Source organism: Monodelphis domestica, chromosome 4 (genome assembly GCF_027887165.1).
Source record: "Monodelphis domestica isolate mMonDom1 chromosome 4, mMonDom1.pri, whole genome shotgun sequence".
NCBI lineage: Eukaryota > Metazoa > Chordata > Mammalia > Didelphimorphia > Didelphidae > Monodelphis > Monodelphis domestica.
In genome coordinates this window covers 174,165,869-174,178,141 of record NC_077230.1, presented here as the reverse complement: position 1 = coordinate 174,178,141, position 12,273 = coordinate 174,165,869, and the positions used below count along the sequence as shown (strand labels likewise).

At 33.7% G+C, this 12,273-nt stretch overlaps 1 protein-coding gene across 1 annotated transcript in view; it reads right to left on the bottom strand.

The window, feature by feature from the left end:
* Positions 1 to 8,417, bottom strand: part of LOC100016409 (sodium channel protein type 2 subunit alpha) — a 147,351-nt gene extending 138,934 nt beyond the window's left edge. The window contains exon 1 of the mRNA XM_056797215.1: positions 8,184 to 8,417. The gene's annotated coding sequence lies outside the window, so the exon portion shown is untranslated. The remainder of the gene's footprint in view (positions 1 to 8,183) is intronic.
* Between the last annotated feature and the right edge of the window lie 3,856 nt (positions 8,418 to 12,273).

Sequence of the window (12,273 nt, the reverse complement as noted above, 5' to 3'; positions counted from 1 at the left end):
CCTGAAATCTCACCTATGGAAGGATAAGGAGCAAAAGAACTATAGGCCAGTAGCATTAGTGAATATAAATTTAAATATTTGAAATAAAATACTTCTTCTGTAATAGAAATGATTCATTATGACCAAATTGCATTTATTTCAGGGATGTAAAGATGATTTCTCATGTGGAAAATGATGAAAATAATTAATCATATTAAAAGTAAGCCCTTCTAAAACATGATTCTCTCAATAGATGAAGAAAAGACCTTTGAAAAATGCAATACTCATTTATGCATTGAAAAACTTACTCCTTACAAAGTATAGGCATTGAGAGACTTTTTTTTATATCATAAAAAGCATTTATCTATATGTAATGGGGATACACAGGAAAATTTCTCAGTAAATACAGGAATAAAACAAGGGTGCTCCCTCTTCCCACTATTATTTGATTCAGTTTTATAAATGCTAGCAATATCAATGAGACAAGAAATTAAAGGCATAACAGCAGAGATGAAATAACTACTTTCTGTTTGCTTCACTACAAAATGGATTAACTAGAGAAGTCATCAAAGATATTAACAGAGAATAAATTCAGCAAAGTTGCAGACTACACCATAATCAACACTTTACCCCTCCAAATCAACATTTGTCTATGATAAAAATGAAGCTTAGAGGCAGCAAATGGAAAGGCAAATACCATTCAAAATAATGCATAATGTGAGGAACAGTCTACCTGAATCCACAAAATGCCACTATAGATTCAATTACAAAGTGCCAATTAAAGAAATAAAGAACTTGATGATTAGAATAAATTGCTAATCCACAGATTATATTCAGGGCTATTATATATATTACAATATATAATATAATATAATATATTTGAGTATGATATTATGTATAATATCATATTCAAGTATATATTCAAAAAATAGTGTATCACATGATCAGAAAAACATATGTAGGTGTGCCATTTGGGATACAGAAAGATAATTAAAATGTCAATACTACCAAAATTAATTTGTAGTTTCAATGCTATATACTCTTCATACTATCAAAGGGATACTTTACAGAACTTGATAGAGTAGTAAGAAAATTAATTTGGAGAAACAAAATATCTAGAACATCAAGGCAAATAACAAAAAGAGGTAGTGATGATTGGGGACTAGTGCTTCCAGACCTCAAACAATTTTATAAAGTCACAGTATCAACACCATTTATTATAGGATAAAAAATAAAAAGTAAAGTACTCTAAAATTTACAATAATTTCTAAATGAATACATGATCTTAATTACATTATGAAAATTAATTAGAAGAGATGTATACATTTCATAGTTATAGAAAGGAGTTCTATTTTTAACTAAAGGATAGAAAACTTTTCTAATAATACCATTAAGAAGTAAGTTTTTTGTGTGTCCATCTAATCCCATTACCATAAAATAAAACAAGCCTTAGTAGTTACTTTATGAAGGGTCTAAATTCCTATACTGTTGGCTTTCTTTGTGTTACTAGATAAATGAAAAAATACTCATATGCACTTCTATGACATTATTTTAAAATTAAAAGTTAGACAGTCATGAACAAAGAAGTTCAAAGCAAAATCATTTTCTTTTCTCTGATTTTTAAAAAAGCAATTTAAAGAAATGGATGTTGTCCCTTTGTAAATATATAGCTTTAGAAGTCTAAGAATATAAATTTTGGAACTGTTGCTGATCTCTGTTGCAGGAGAAATTTTCTCATCAGAATCCCTAACTGATAAAATCACAGGTCTGCCTCCTATCTATAACCATTGCCCCACTGAAAAGAGAAAAAAATTGGCATCTATGATCTTCCATTTTCTAGTCCCCATAATCCCTATTGTAGTATCTAATTATAGAGGCATTTAACCAGTATTAATGGAATCAAATCTGAGTCAGAACTTTCACTTCAAAAACAATAGCCAAAAAGGGAGAGAGGGGAGGAATTAGGATACTAGTAGATGGAATCTATTATGTATGTATGAAGAAAAGTAAGTTGAACATATAAGAAATCTGTGATTTCATTTGTATAGTATCTTCCTTTTACATATGGAAATGTTTCTTTTGTTTGGATTTTTAAGCATTTAGAGCCAAAATAAAATAAAAATCCACAGTCCTCTGACAGTCATCTTACAATCATCTTAAACTTTCTCATTAAAAACAAAACAAAACAAAAGAACACACACCCAATAGAAACCTTTCCTGAAGAAATTTTAGGACTTGAAATAGAAAAGGATTGTTCTCTATTGGCATCAATAACTTTCATCTCATATTGATTACAGAGATGAAGAGTAATAACAAACAAAACCACTAGAGAAATATTACCTTTTCCATTTCACTTGACAAAATTGTTGCTAGAGCAAGACATTTGTAAGGTATCCAAGTTTTTAAAATAGTGGATCACATGATCAGAAAAACATGTGTGGGTGTGCCATTTACATAATCTTTTTAGCCATAACAATTGTAATCTATTAATTTTTCAAAAATTCAAAAGCAGGTTTAAACGATTAGTCAACTGCAACTAAAACTTACACAGTCCTAGGCCTCATGAGTTACTGATCAATTCTGACCAAGTCATTCAGAACACAGAGTAGTATTTAATAGACTATATAATACTCCCGAAAACATGGGATGTTTTGGGAAAGGGTACATCTCAATTCTGATTATGAGGTTACCCTATTGAATCCAGCAATTTCTTGAAAGAGGTTTTTTTCGTTGTCAAGTAGACCAAATATTGATTAGAAGTTCAAGTTACAATGAATTCCCAGTAGGAGAGTGGATGTGCATCAAAGACAAATTTTGTGTCTTTTACAGTTTTGTCTAGGTCTTCCAGATGTAAATATAGCTCTTCTGTCACCAAATATAATCCCACTCTCCCTCCTCATTAGAAATAGCTAAGATATTTGTAGGATTGGGCTAGATAGAGAGAAATGATGTAAGAACATACTCCCAGGCACCCAAGTTCCCAGTGAGAGAATTTTCATTCTCTCACTTCTCTTTCACTGATAGATTCAATCAGTTAGAAAGTCTTGTCAATTCTACCCCCATAACATCTCTTAACATCCATCACTTTCCTTCAGGACATGTTGCCACCACTCTAAGCTTAACATTCATCACCTTTTGCTGGGTCTGTTGCAATAATTTCCTAATTGGTTTCCCTGCATCTGACCTTTTGATGCTCAAATATAGCTGTCAAATTGATGTTTTTTGGTGTCATGGACTCCTTTCGTAGTCCGGTAAAATCAAAGGCTACATTCTCAGAAGAATGTTTTTAAATGCATAAGATAAAACACAAGATTTCAAAGGAAATCAGTTATACATAAATAGTTATCACTTTTTTTAAGTATGCTAATCTCAGGAAAAGATCTCTTGGATTATGCAGTCTCAGAGTATATTAGTAGAAATTTAGAAAAGTAGATTGCCTCTTCATTTCCATAACAATGGTAGTAATTATTTAATTATTTGAAGAGCAAAACCAAGGAGAATAGAGAAAAATTAAAAAGAAGAGGAAAGATACCTTTGACAAGATGACAAAATGCTTGTACTTAGTAGGTCTTACTATCCTGCTAGCAGATCAGATGAGGTGTAAATGCTATGAATCTGGTGAGACAAAGTGGGTTTATGCAAATGTTTACATACTCACCAAAAAGCAAAGCTCAGTTCCAGGGTAGTACCCCCAAAATGAGTAGAACAAATCCTGGGATGAGGGAACTGAACTGAATTGAATGGAAGAAATCAAGAAATGTAGCAAGTGAAAAGCTTCTGACAGTCTAGAAAAATTAATAGAGAAAAGAGGGGGAAATGATAGCTAGGAAAATCACAAGGATTCTGGCAAGAAATGGGAGAAAGTCTTTCATAGGATTTTCTTTTCTTTTCTCTACAAAAGCAGTGGTAAAAATGTTAATTAGGAGAAGGAAAAGAAGTGAAATGCTTGAATAATTAAATCATATTTTAGCCAATCACTGCTCAAATAATCAAGAGGCAAGGTATTATATACAACAGAAATATGCTGATTTAATTCACTGTTGATTTTAAATAACATCTGTTTTTCCAAGGGCACTTCAAATAGAAAATTAATGCTTGTAAGAATGTATGAAATCTCATATAAAAACTTATTATTTTTCAAATTTAAAAGTAATATGACAAACTACAATTTTATTGAAAATATATTTACTAAAGCAATAGTAGGGAAATCCAGTGTGTTCCTTGGAAGATGATATTAGTCAACCTATTTGCTTTTTCTAAGGAACCAATATCATTAGAAGTATTTTTACCTTATAGTTGATTAAATTTTATTTTAGATTTGTTCATGTATATGGTTTTGATCTAGATCTATATATTTATCAGAAACTCTCATTGTGGAAACATTCTCCCCCAATGCAGGTTGACAATGTGGCAATTCATCTCTAACTTCTAGCCTCAGAATTTTCCAAGTCACTGAGAGTTTGTGACATAAAAAGCTAAGACTTTGAACCCAAATGTTCCTGACTCTGTTTGGGTTTCTATTTGTTTGTTCTGCTAAGAAATATGCTTTACATCCATTCTTTAAACATAAGAGCTGGCATACTGCTATAGTACTGAAAACAAAACAGTAAGACATGCCTCAAAGGCAATCAAAGAGGAAAAACTCTAGAGTATGACATGTTTTCATTAGTATGGTCAGCAGAATAGAAAAAGGTACAAAGACTTATTCTTCTTATGCTTACATGGCATGAGTGGTGAGTATGTGATCAATGGTCTGCCAATCCATCTTTTAAAGATACCATTAGAATCTCAGGAGGATGTATTAACATCATCTAAGAAGAGCAAATGAAGACCTAGGGAGCCCTGTATTACATAGTTACAGTGATTATCCTCACAGTTACTATTTGTTTTTTTGGAAACCTTAATGATCTCATAGTATTTATGGTGTAATTATAAAAATGCCCAGCCTTAGGAACCAATAAAGACCTTTGCTAGATGTTCCCTATGATATATACAAGTTTTGTGATCATATGTATATCACCTAAGTTCTCTTTAAGATAATATTTAGAGCTTGAAGGGGCCTCTTGAATCCTAGGCCAATTGATTCTCCTCTATATCAGAAGCAACTCTATGAAACTCTTAAGTTGCAGTGAAGAGCTGATATGCCTTGGGTAGAGGCAACTTCTCACCAGGAATTCACTTTTACTATTAAATCCTAGGTTCAGAAACAAATTGCATATATGATTCTGGCAATAATATTTATTGCTGATATGAATACCCATTATACCTTTATGTAAATAATAGCAATAATTTTATTGATATGATGTTTATGTCAATGAAATATTTCACATCTGTATCTGAGGTTCAGTATTGGAGTATTTGCTAAGACTCCTTTCACTGGTAAAAAAAAAAATGACTCAGTGCTGTTCGCCTGCCCGAGAGGCAGAGTTGGCATGAGATCTTGAGAGAGGAGACATTTTTTTTTCCTTCTTCCTTTGAGAGAGGACACATATAGTTCCAGACTTTCTTCAAGGAGAGCTGGGAGAGAGAAAAAGAATATACTTTGGAAGGCAGATGTATAGGGGAAAGCCAACTCCTTAAATTGTCCCTGATTTCCAGCTTACCTCCCAAAAGACTTTGGAGAATTTCCTTTTGGGAATTAATTCCTTTGGACTCTTTCTTTTTATGGAACTAAGATATTTTGTCCCTATTGGGAGACTTTTTTCATTTTTTATATTTTCTAGTATACTCTACTCTATAAATTCCTTTATTTCTGTTTATTATCTTCTTAGATAAAAGGGTTTATTCACTATTTGATATTTGTTATAATCTTTTATATAAGTAGCATTAAATGGAAATGGATTAAACCTTCAGAGATATAAGCTTGGTGTGTCTCTTTTTCTATAAGTATAAAAACAAGGAAGCAATCTGAACCTAAGGAATAATCATTTTTGTAGAGCAAGGGACAATATTTAGAGGAGTAGATAGGTCTAATTCTAGTCAGGTCCCTCCCTTCTCTGAGGTTATAACAGCCTCATGACCCTCTTCTCTTCCTACTCCCCCTTAAGCAAAAAAAAAAAAAAGTTTCCCTAAAAGAAGGATAGGTAAGAGCCCAAAAGATATATTTATTCCCTCCAACAAGTTTCATTTAGACAACCTATATGAAGATACACATAACCTACATAGGTAACATCATCTCTTATATATTGAATATTCCATTTGTGTCTTCCAACACCTCTGTGAAATACTTAATGTAAATATTATGCCTATTTAAATATGAAGTAACTGATGCTCACAGAGAGCACATGATTGTTCAAAAGTTACACAAGTCTTCTTAAGGACTACTAACAAAGAGTCCACCTGAACCTCATTACATATGAGCAAAAACACATCCTAATTAAAATAGAATAAAATAGAAATTTACCTCTTGCACATACTTCCAGGCAGGCAAGCACATATGAGAGGTAAAATCAGTCACTTATACACATAGTGCTATTGTGCAATCATTTTCAGTGGTGTCTGACTTCATGATTACATTTGGAGTTTCTTGGTAAAAGGTACTGGAGTGGTTTGCCATTTCCTCCTCTAGCTAATTTTGTAGATGAGGAAACTGAGGCAAATAGGGGTAAATGACTTGTCTAGGGTCACACAGCTAATATGTGACTGAGGCCAAATTTGAACTTGGGAAAATGTGCCCTGACTCTAGGCCTGGCGGCTCTATGTACTATGCCAGCTAGCTGTTCTAAACACATGGAGGCACTTTAATAAATATTTTTTGTATGTAACAATGAAAAGTAAGCACAATTTCAGACTTGGCCTTGTCCACTAAGTAGATATGTAACTACAGTATAGTCATATCCTTCCCTGGGCCTCAAATTTCTCATTTATAAAATGAAAAGTGGAACTGAATGGTTTCAGATGTCCCACTGTATTTTCAAAATTCTAAGGAACTCTGAACATCTACATTTGCACATATGAAATGAAACATTTTTTCCACATTAAAAAACAATCTTTTAATGAGTGGACCAAGTATCACATTATAAAATTAATTCATTTTCAAAGATCTGGTAACCACTGACATATGAATTAGAGAGGAGAATGCCTGAGTTAGAAATGTTTTGATTTTGCCTCCCCTCCCCTCCCCCACCCACTTTTCCCTTTACAAGAGGGGGCAGTGAGGCATTTCTAAAAACCTAATAAAATAATTTAAAGTATTTTTTAACCGCCACTGTTAACGTATTGCAATCCTTGGCTGTTGGCTTTGAAATACAGTGTTTCTACATTGCCGTCTCCTGATCTTTATTGTAAATGGAACCTATATTTTCCAAGGCAAAAAAAAAAACAGATGAAGGAAAGTCAGGGCGTTGTATGCAATCGCCACCTACTGAGTCATTCTGCTCTTTAGCACAGCCAATATCATGTGATCAAAAAAAAAAAAAAGGAATGTCAAAATGTGATGCACCTTATTCAATCTCAACGATTTTAAATGGACAGAGCCCTGACACCACAAGCCACTTAGAACTACAGAAAAGACTGAGCGTTTCCATGATAGCTGATGGTCTCATGTATAAATTATATCCATTTAATCCTCACAACCACCCTAGGAGGCAGCTTCTGCTGTATCATCCCCCCAGCCTTTAACTCTTTGCAGAACTCATCCATTTCCAGGGTGAAAAGGATTCGTTTTTCAAGAAACAAATACTACACAGCACAAAGCCCATTTAAATCTCTGCCTAGAATTTTTCTTTAAGCCATCTGGCCTGTATGCCCCCCCCCCTCCCTCCCATGTGCCTTGAAGATGGTGGAGAGAAGCTACACCCCCATGTAACACTCGCCTACAGCAGCCCCACTGCCATGTTCACCAGCCTCCCTCCTGCTCTCCATCCTCCAGGGATGTTCTTCCATTTGTGAGAAAGATCGCCTCATTAAATTTGCCATTTTTTTTAACGTATTACCTCTAGAAGGCAAATAAATACGGCTACAGAGGGCCTCTGAAAACTGTAAGGCAAGTGAAAGATTAAAAGGCAGGATGTCCATTTCGGAGCCAATTTCAGCCGTGAGAGGGGGATTTTTTTTTTTTTTTAATAAAGCAGTACGGACCATCCACAATAGTGAATCCCTCCTGCCTCAAGAGAAAATTCAGGATGACATCTTATGAAGAATGAATGGTTATATAAATAGAAATCGGGGCCGGCGACGATTCATTTTTAATGATGCTGGCTTACCTGGAAGAGAATTGTAAGTCTCAGCACAAGGAGGGCCAGGGTCCATAGGTAGGCAGAAGGAAGGTGATCGTCTTGCTAATGCAGCTGTCGAGATGTCTAAGCAGAGGAGATGTTAAAAGCGTACATTCATTCTCGGCTCACTGGAAGGGGAAAATAACAAAGGGGCCTTACAGCATAGTCCCTGCTTCTGCCTCAGCTTCCTGTTCTGACACTCACTCTGCGAGCCACCGGCTATTAGGAAGCGGCGTGTTTAAAAAAAAAAAAAAGTCCGCACCTTACACTCTATCGCCATCTGGTGGTCAACAGAGAGAAGACCGTGGTTAGCAATGGCCAACAGAGAGAAGACCGTGGTTAGCATCTAGTCAAGAGGGATGGCACAGGAACAACCTAGAGGTTAAAAGGGAATTTTGAGGAGAGGGGGTCTAATACATATGTTTGTATTTTAAATACATAGATCTGATAACTATTGGATTTAGGGATATGTATATACATTATATACATATGTATGTTATATTTTTTCAGATTTTTTTTTTTACCTTGGTCTTCATGCATGCTGTGGTACAAACCAGCTTTTCCTTTTCCTTTTCTTTCTTTACCTATCATATTCCATTTCCTACCTCTTTGCTTTTGTACTGGATATCTTCCATGCTTGGGAATCACTCTTCATTCATTCCGCCCTTTAAAATCCTTAATTTCCTTCAAAGATTGCCCAGGGGTCATGTCCTACATAAAGTATATCCTGATCCTCCTCCACCTTCAATTATCTTGTGCTAATTTTGTATATAATTTTATATCCATATATTGACTTTCTCTTATTAGACAATAGGGACTGTTTCATGCTTGTTACTGTACCTCTATTGTCTAGCACAGTGCCTGGTACATTGAAGGTGTTTAAAATAAAGACTTGTGGATTGATTAATATAGTTAAATAGTTTCAGAACCCTATAATTTCATTGGTATAGGGCATTTCACTCAGTAATGGAGATCATTATCTCTCCACCTTAATAAATGCTCTTCTTAAGTTAACTTTAACTGAAAAATTAATTACTTATTGGCTAGCTTTCCAGACATTGAGGGACAGGACTTCAATCTTCTGCCAGTCTGCACTCAAAGTTTTTCTGGTTTGGGAAGACCTGCCAGAATTTGTACTCTGATGTCAAAATGAGGATTATCTACAGGATACAAAGAAGGATCACTTCCATGTAATAGTGAAAGGCCAGGGGAAGTTTCAAATTAAGGAGATGTGCATACAATACCTGTAAGGATACTGAAAAAAAAGTTTATAGTGTCACCAAAATCTTAATTCATATTATGTGATCTAAAAAAATATCTGAAAAATCTCATGAGATTCTTTCAATTCACAAAAGAACACACCAATTACTTCTTTGTGACTGAGTTATTTAAAATTTCCATAGATACTAGATAATTTAAAAATGTTAGAGTCATAAGGGACCTTGAAATCAACTAATCCATTGCTTATCATAATGCCTGGTACATAGCAGGTGCTTAAGGAACGTTTATGGATTGATTGATAATCCAATCCTTTCATTTTACAGATGATAGATCTGAGGCACCCAAAGGATTCAAGGTGACATAACCAGTTAATGACACAAGTAAATCTGTAATATACGTATCTTGACTCTGTCTACTATATTTTTACACTATGTCAAATTGATTCTGTTTTCATTACTAGGGAAGTGGAGGAGAAAAGGCAGTGGATAGTATTAGTTATATCAGAGTCTATATTAGACAGCTAACACAACCATTGAGAAATATCTAATAGAACCCAAATCAAAACATGAGTAATAAGTTTATGAATAAACAGAATTATGGGTCTAGAAGTGGATTGTTGAGATAATCTAGCCCAATGGAAACAAATCCAAGTTGTATAATACTGCACATATTTAAAATTAAATACTCCTCAAGAATAGTATCATATTGTAAATTTTCTATGAGCTATGAATTATTGCTACTATAATTTGAATCCTTGTGGAGAGCTTTCAAATACAAAACCATATTACCACGAGAGATTGTGAAACATTTGTGATTTTTTAGAGGAAAAAAGACAAATTTATGTCTTGTCTATACAACTAAAAAAACCTTTTGTTAAGGTATTGCTATTTAAGATTATAATTCTGACCAAAAAGTGGTGAACATCAAGGAAAATTTAGGCAAATGAACTAAATGATCTCCTAATAAGATTCTAGCAAGACAAGTGAAAAATCATTAAGGCTGTTTGCAGAAGGCTAAAACTCTGTCCAAGGTTCTGAATACCAGCTACTGCATACTGCATACTGCATACATACATAGGGATGAAATTTAATTTCATCCCTAAAATGTCTTTTCATTGCCACAAAAAAATCACAACATATATTTTAAAATCCATAGATTATTAGGGCTAGAATGAACCTTGTAGATCAACCTGTTCAACTTCCATGTTTCTAAGTGAAGAAACCTAAATCTAGGAAGATGAAGTGATTTATTTAACAACCCAGTGTAAATTAGCAGAAGGACAAGTGCACAATTCTTTCTTGTAGTTTGATACTACTATACTTGTAATTCTTTAAATATCATAGTAATAACCTATATTCACATCACATAGCATACCTTTCAAAACATTTCCCCATAATCTTGACTAATTTAAATGTGTTTATTTATTTAACAACAACTGTGTTGTGTTTGGGGAGGATACCTTTTTATTTTTATGAATATTTTTGCATTATGTAAAAACAATTTTAAGTTCTGATTTTTCCTGCCATCATTGAGAAGGCAAGCAATATGATACTTATCATAAATGTGAAGTCATGCAAAACATTTCCATATAAGCAAAACATTTCCATGTAACATGAAAAAGCAATACAATTAAAGATAGTGAAAAAATATTCTTCAATCCGTAGTTAGAGTTCATCAGTTCTCTTTGGATGTGGATAGAATTTTTCATCATGAGTCTTTTAGAGATGTTGTGGATCATTGCTTAGAATAGAATAGCTAAGGCCCTCACAATTGATTATGATTACAATATTGCTGTTACTATGCAAAATGCTTTTTTCTTGTTCTGCCCACTTCAATTTGCATCATTTCATATGTCTTCCCAGGTTCTTCTGAAATTATACTTTGCATCATTTCTTAAAAGCCAATAGTATTTCATTACCTTCATATACCACAACTTGTTAAGCCATTCCCTAATTGATGGGCATCCCATCAAATTCCAGTTCTTTTCCACCACAAAGGATATGCTATAAATATTTTGCACAAAAAAGTCCTTTTCCATTTAAAAACAATTCTTTGGGAAGTAGGCATAGAAGTGGTATTGCAGGGTCAGAAGGAATGCATGATTTTATAGCTATTTAGGCATAGTTTCATATTGTTCTCCAGAATGGTTGAATAGGTTCACAGCTCTACTAGTAGTACATAAGTGATTCTATTTTTCCACATCATTTCAAACATTCATCATTTAACTCACTTTGATAGTTGTGAGGTTCATCCTCAGCATTGTTTTAATTGGCATTTCTCAGATCAAAAGTGATTTGGAGCATTTTGTTTTTCATATGACTTGATAGTTCCGACTTCTTCTGAAAACTACCTGTTCATATCTTTTGGCCATTTATCAACTGGGGAATGGCTCTTATTTTTTATAAATTTGGCTTATTTTTTCATATATTTGACAAATGGGGCCCTTATCAAAAATATGGCTTTAAAAATTCCCCCAGTTTCCTGCTTGCTTTCCTTCAGATTTTGCTTGCATTGGTTTTGTTTGTTCAAAAACCTTTTTATTTTCATGTAATCAAAATTATTCATTTACCATCTATGATCCTCTCTATCTCTTATCTGGAAATTAACTCTTCCCTAATACAAAGATCTAACAGGTATTTTTTCTATGTTTCCTTAATTTGCATGTGACATCACCCTTTATGTCCCAATCACATACCTATTTTAGTGTTACCTAGACCTAAGATGTGAGATGTTGATCTATGTCTAGTTTCTATCAGATTGCTTTCTATTTTTCCCAGTTGCTTTTTTTTTGTGGGGTAGATATTATACTCATTTGAGTTATAAAAAGTGTTCTTTTTAAAAAGCCACTTATCTGATT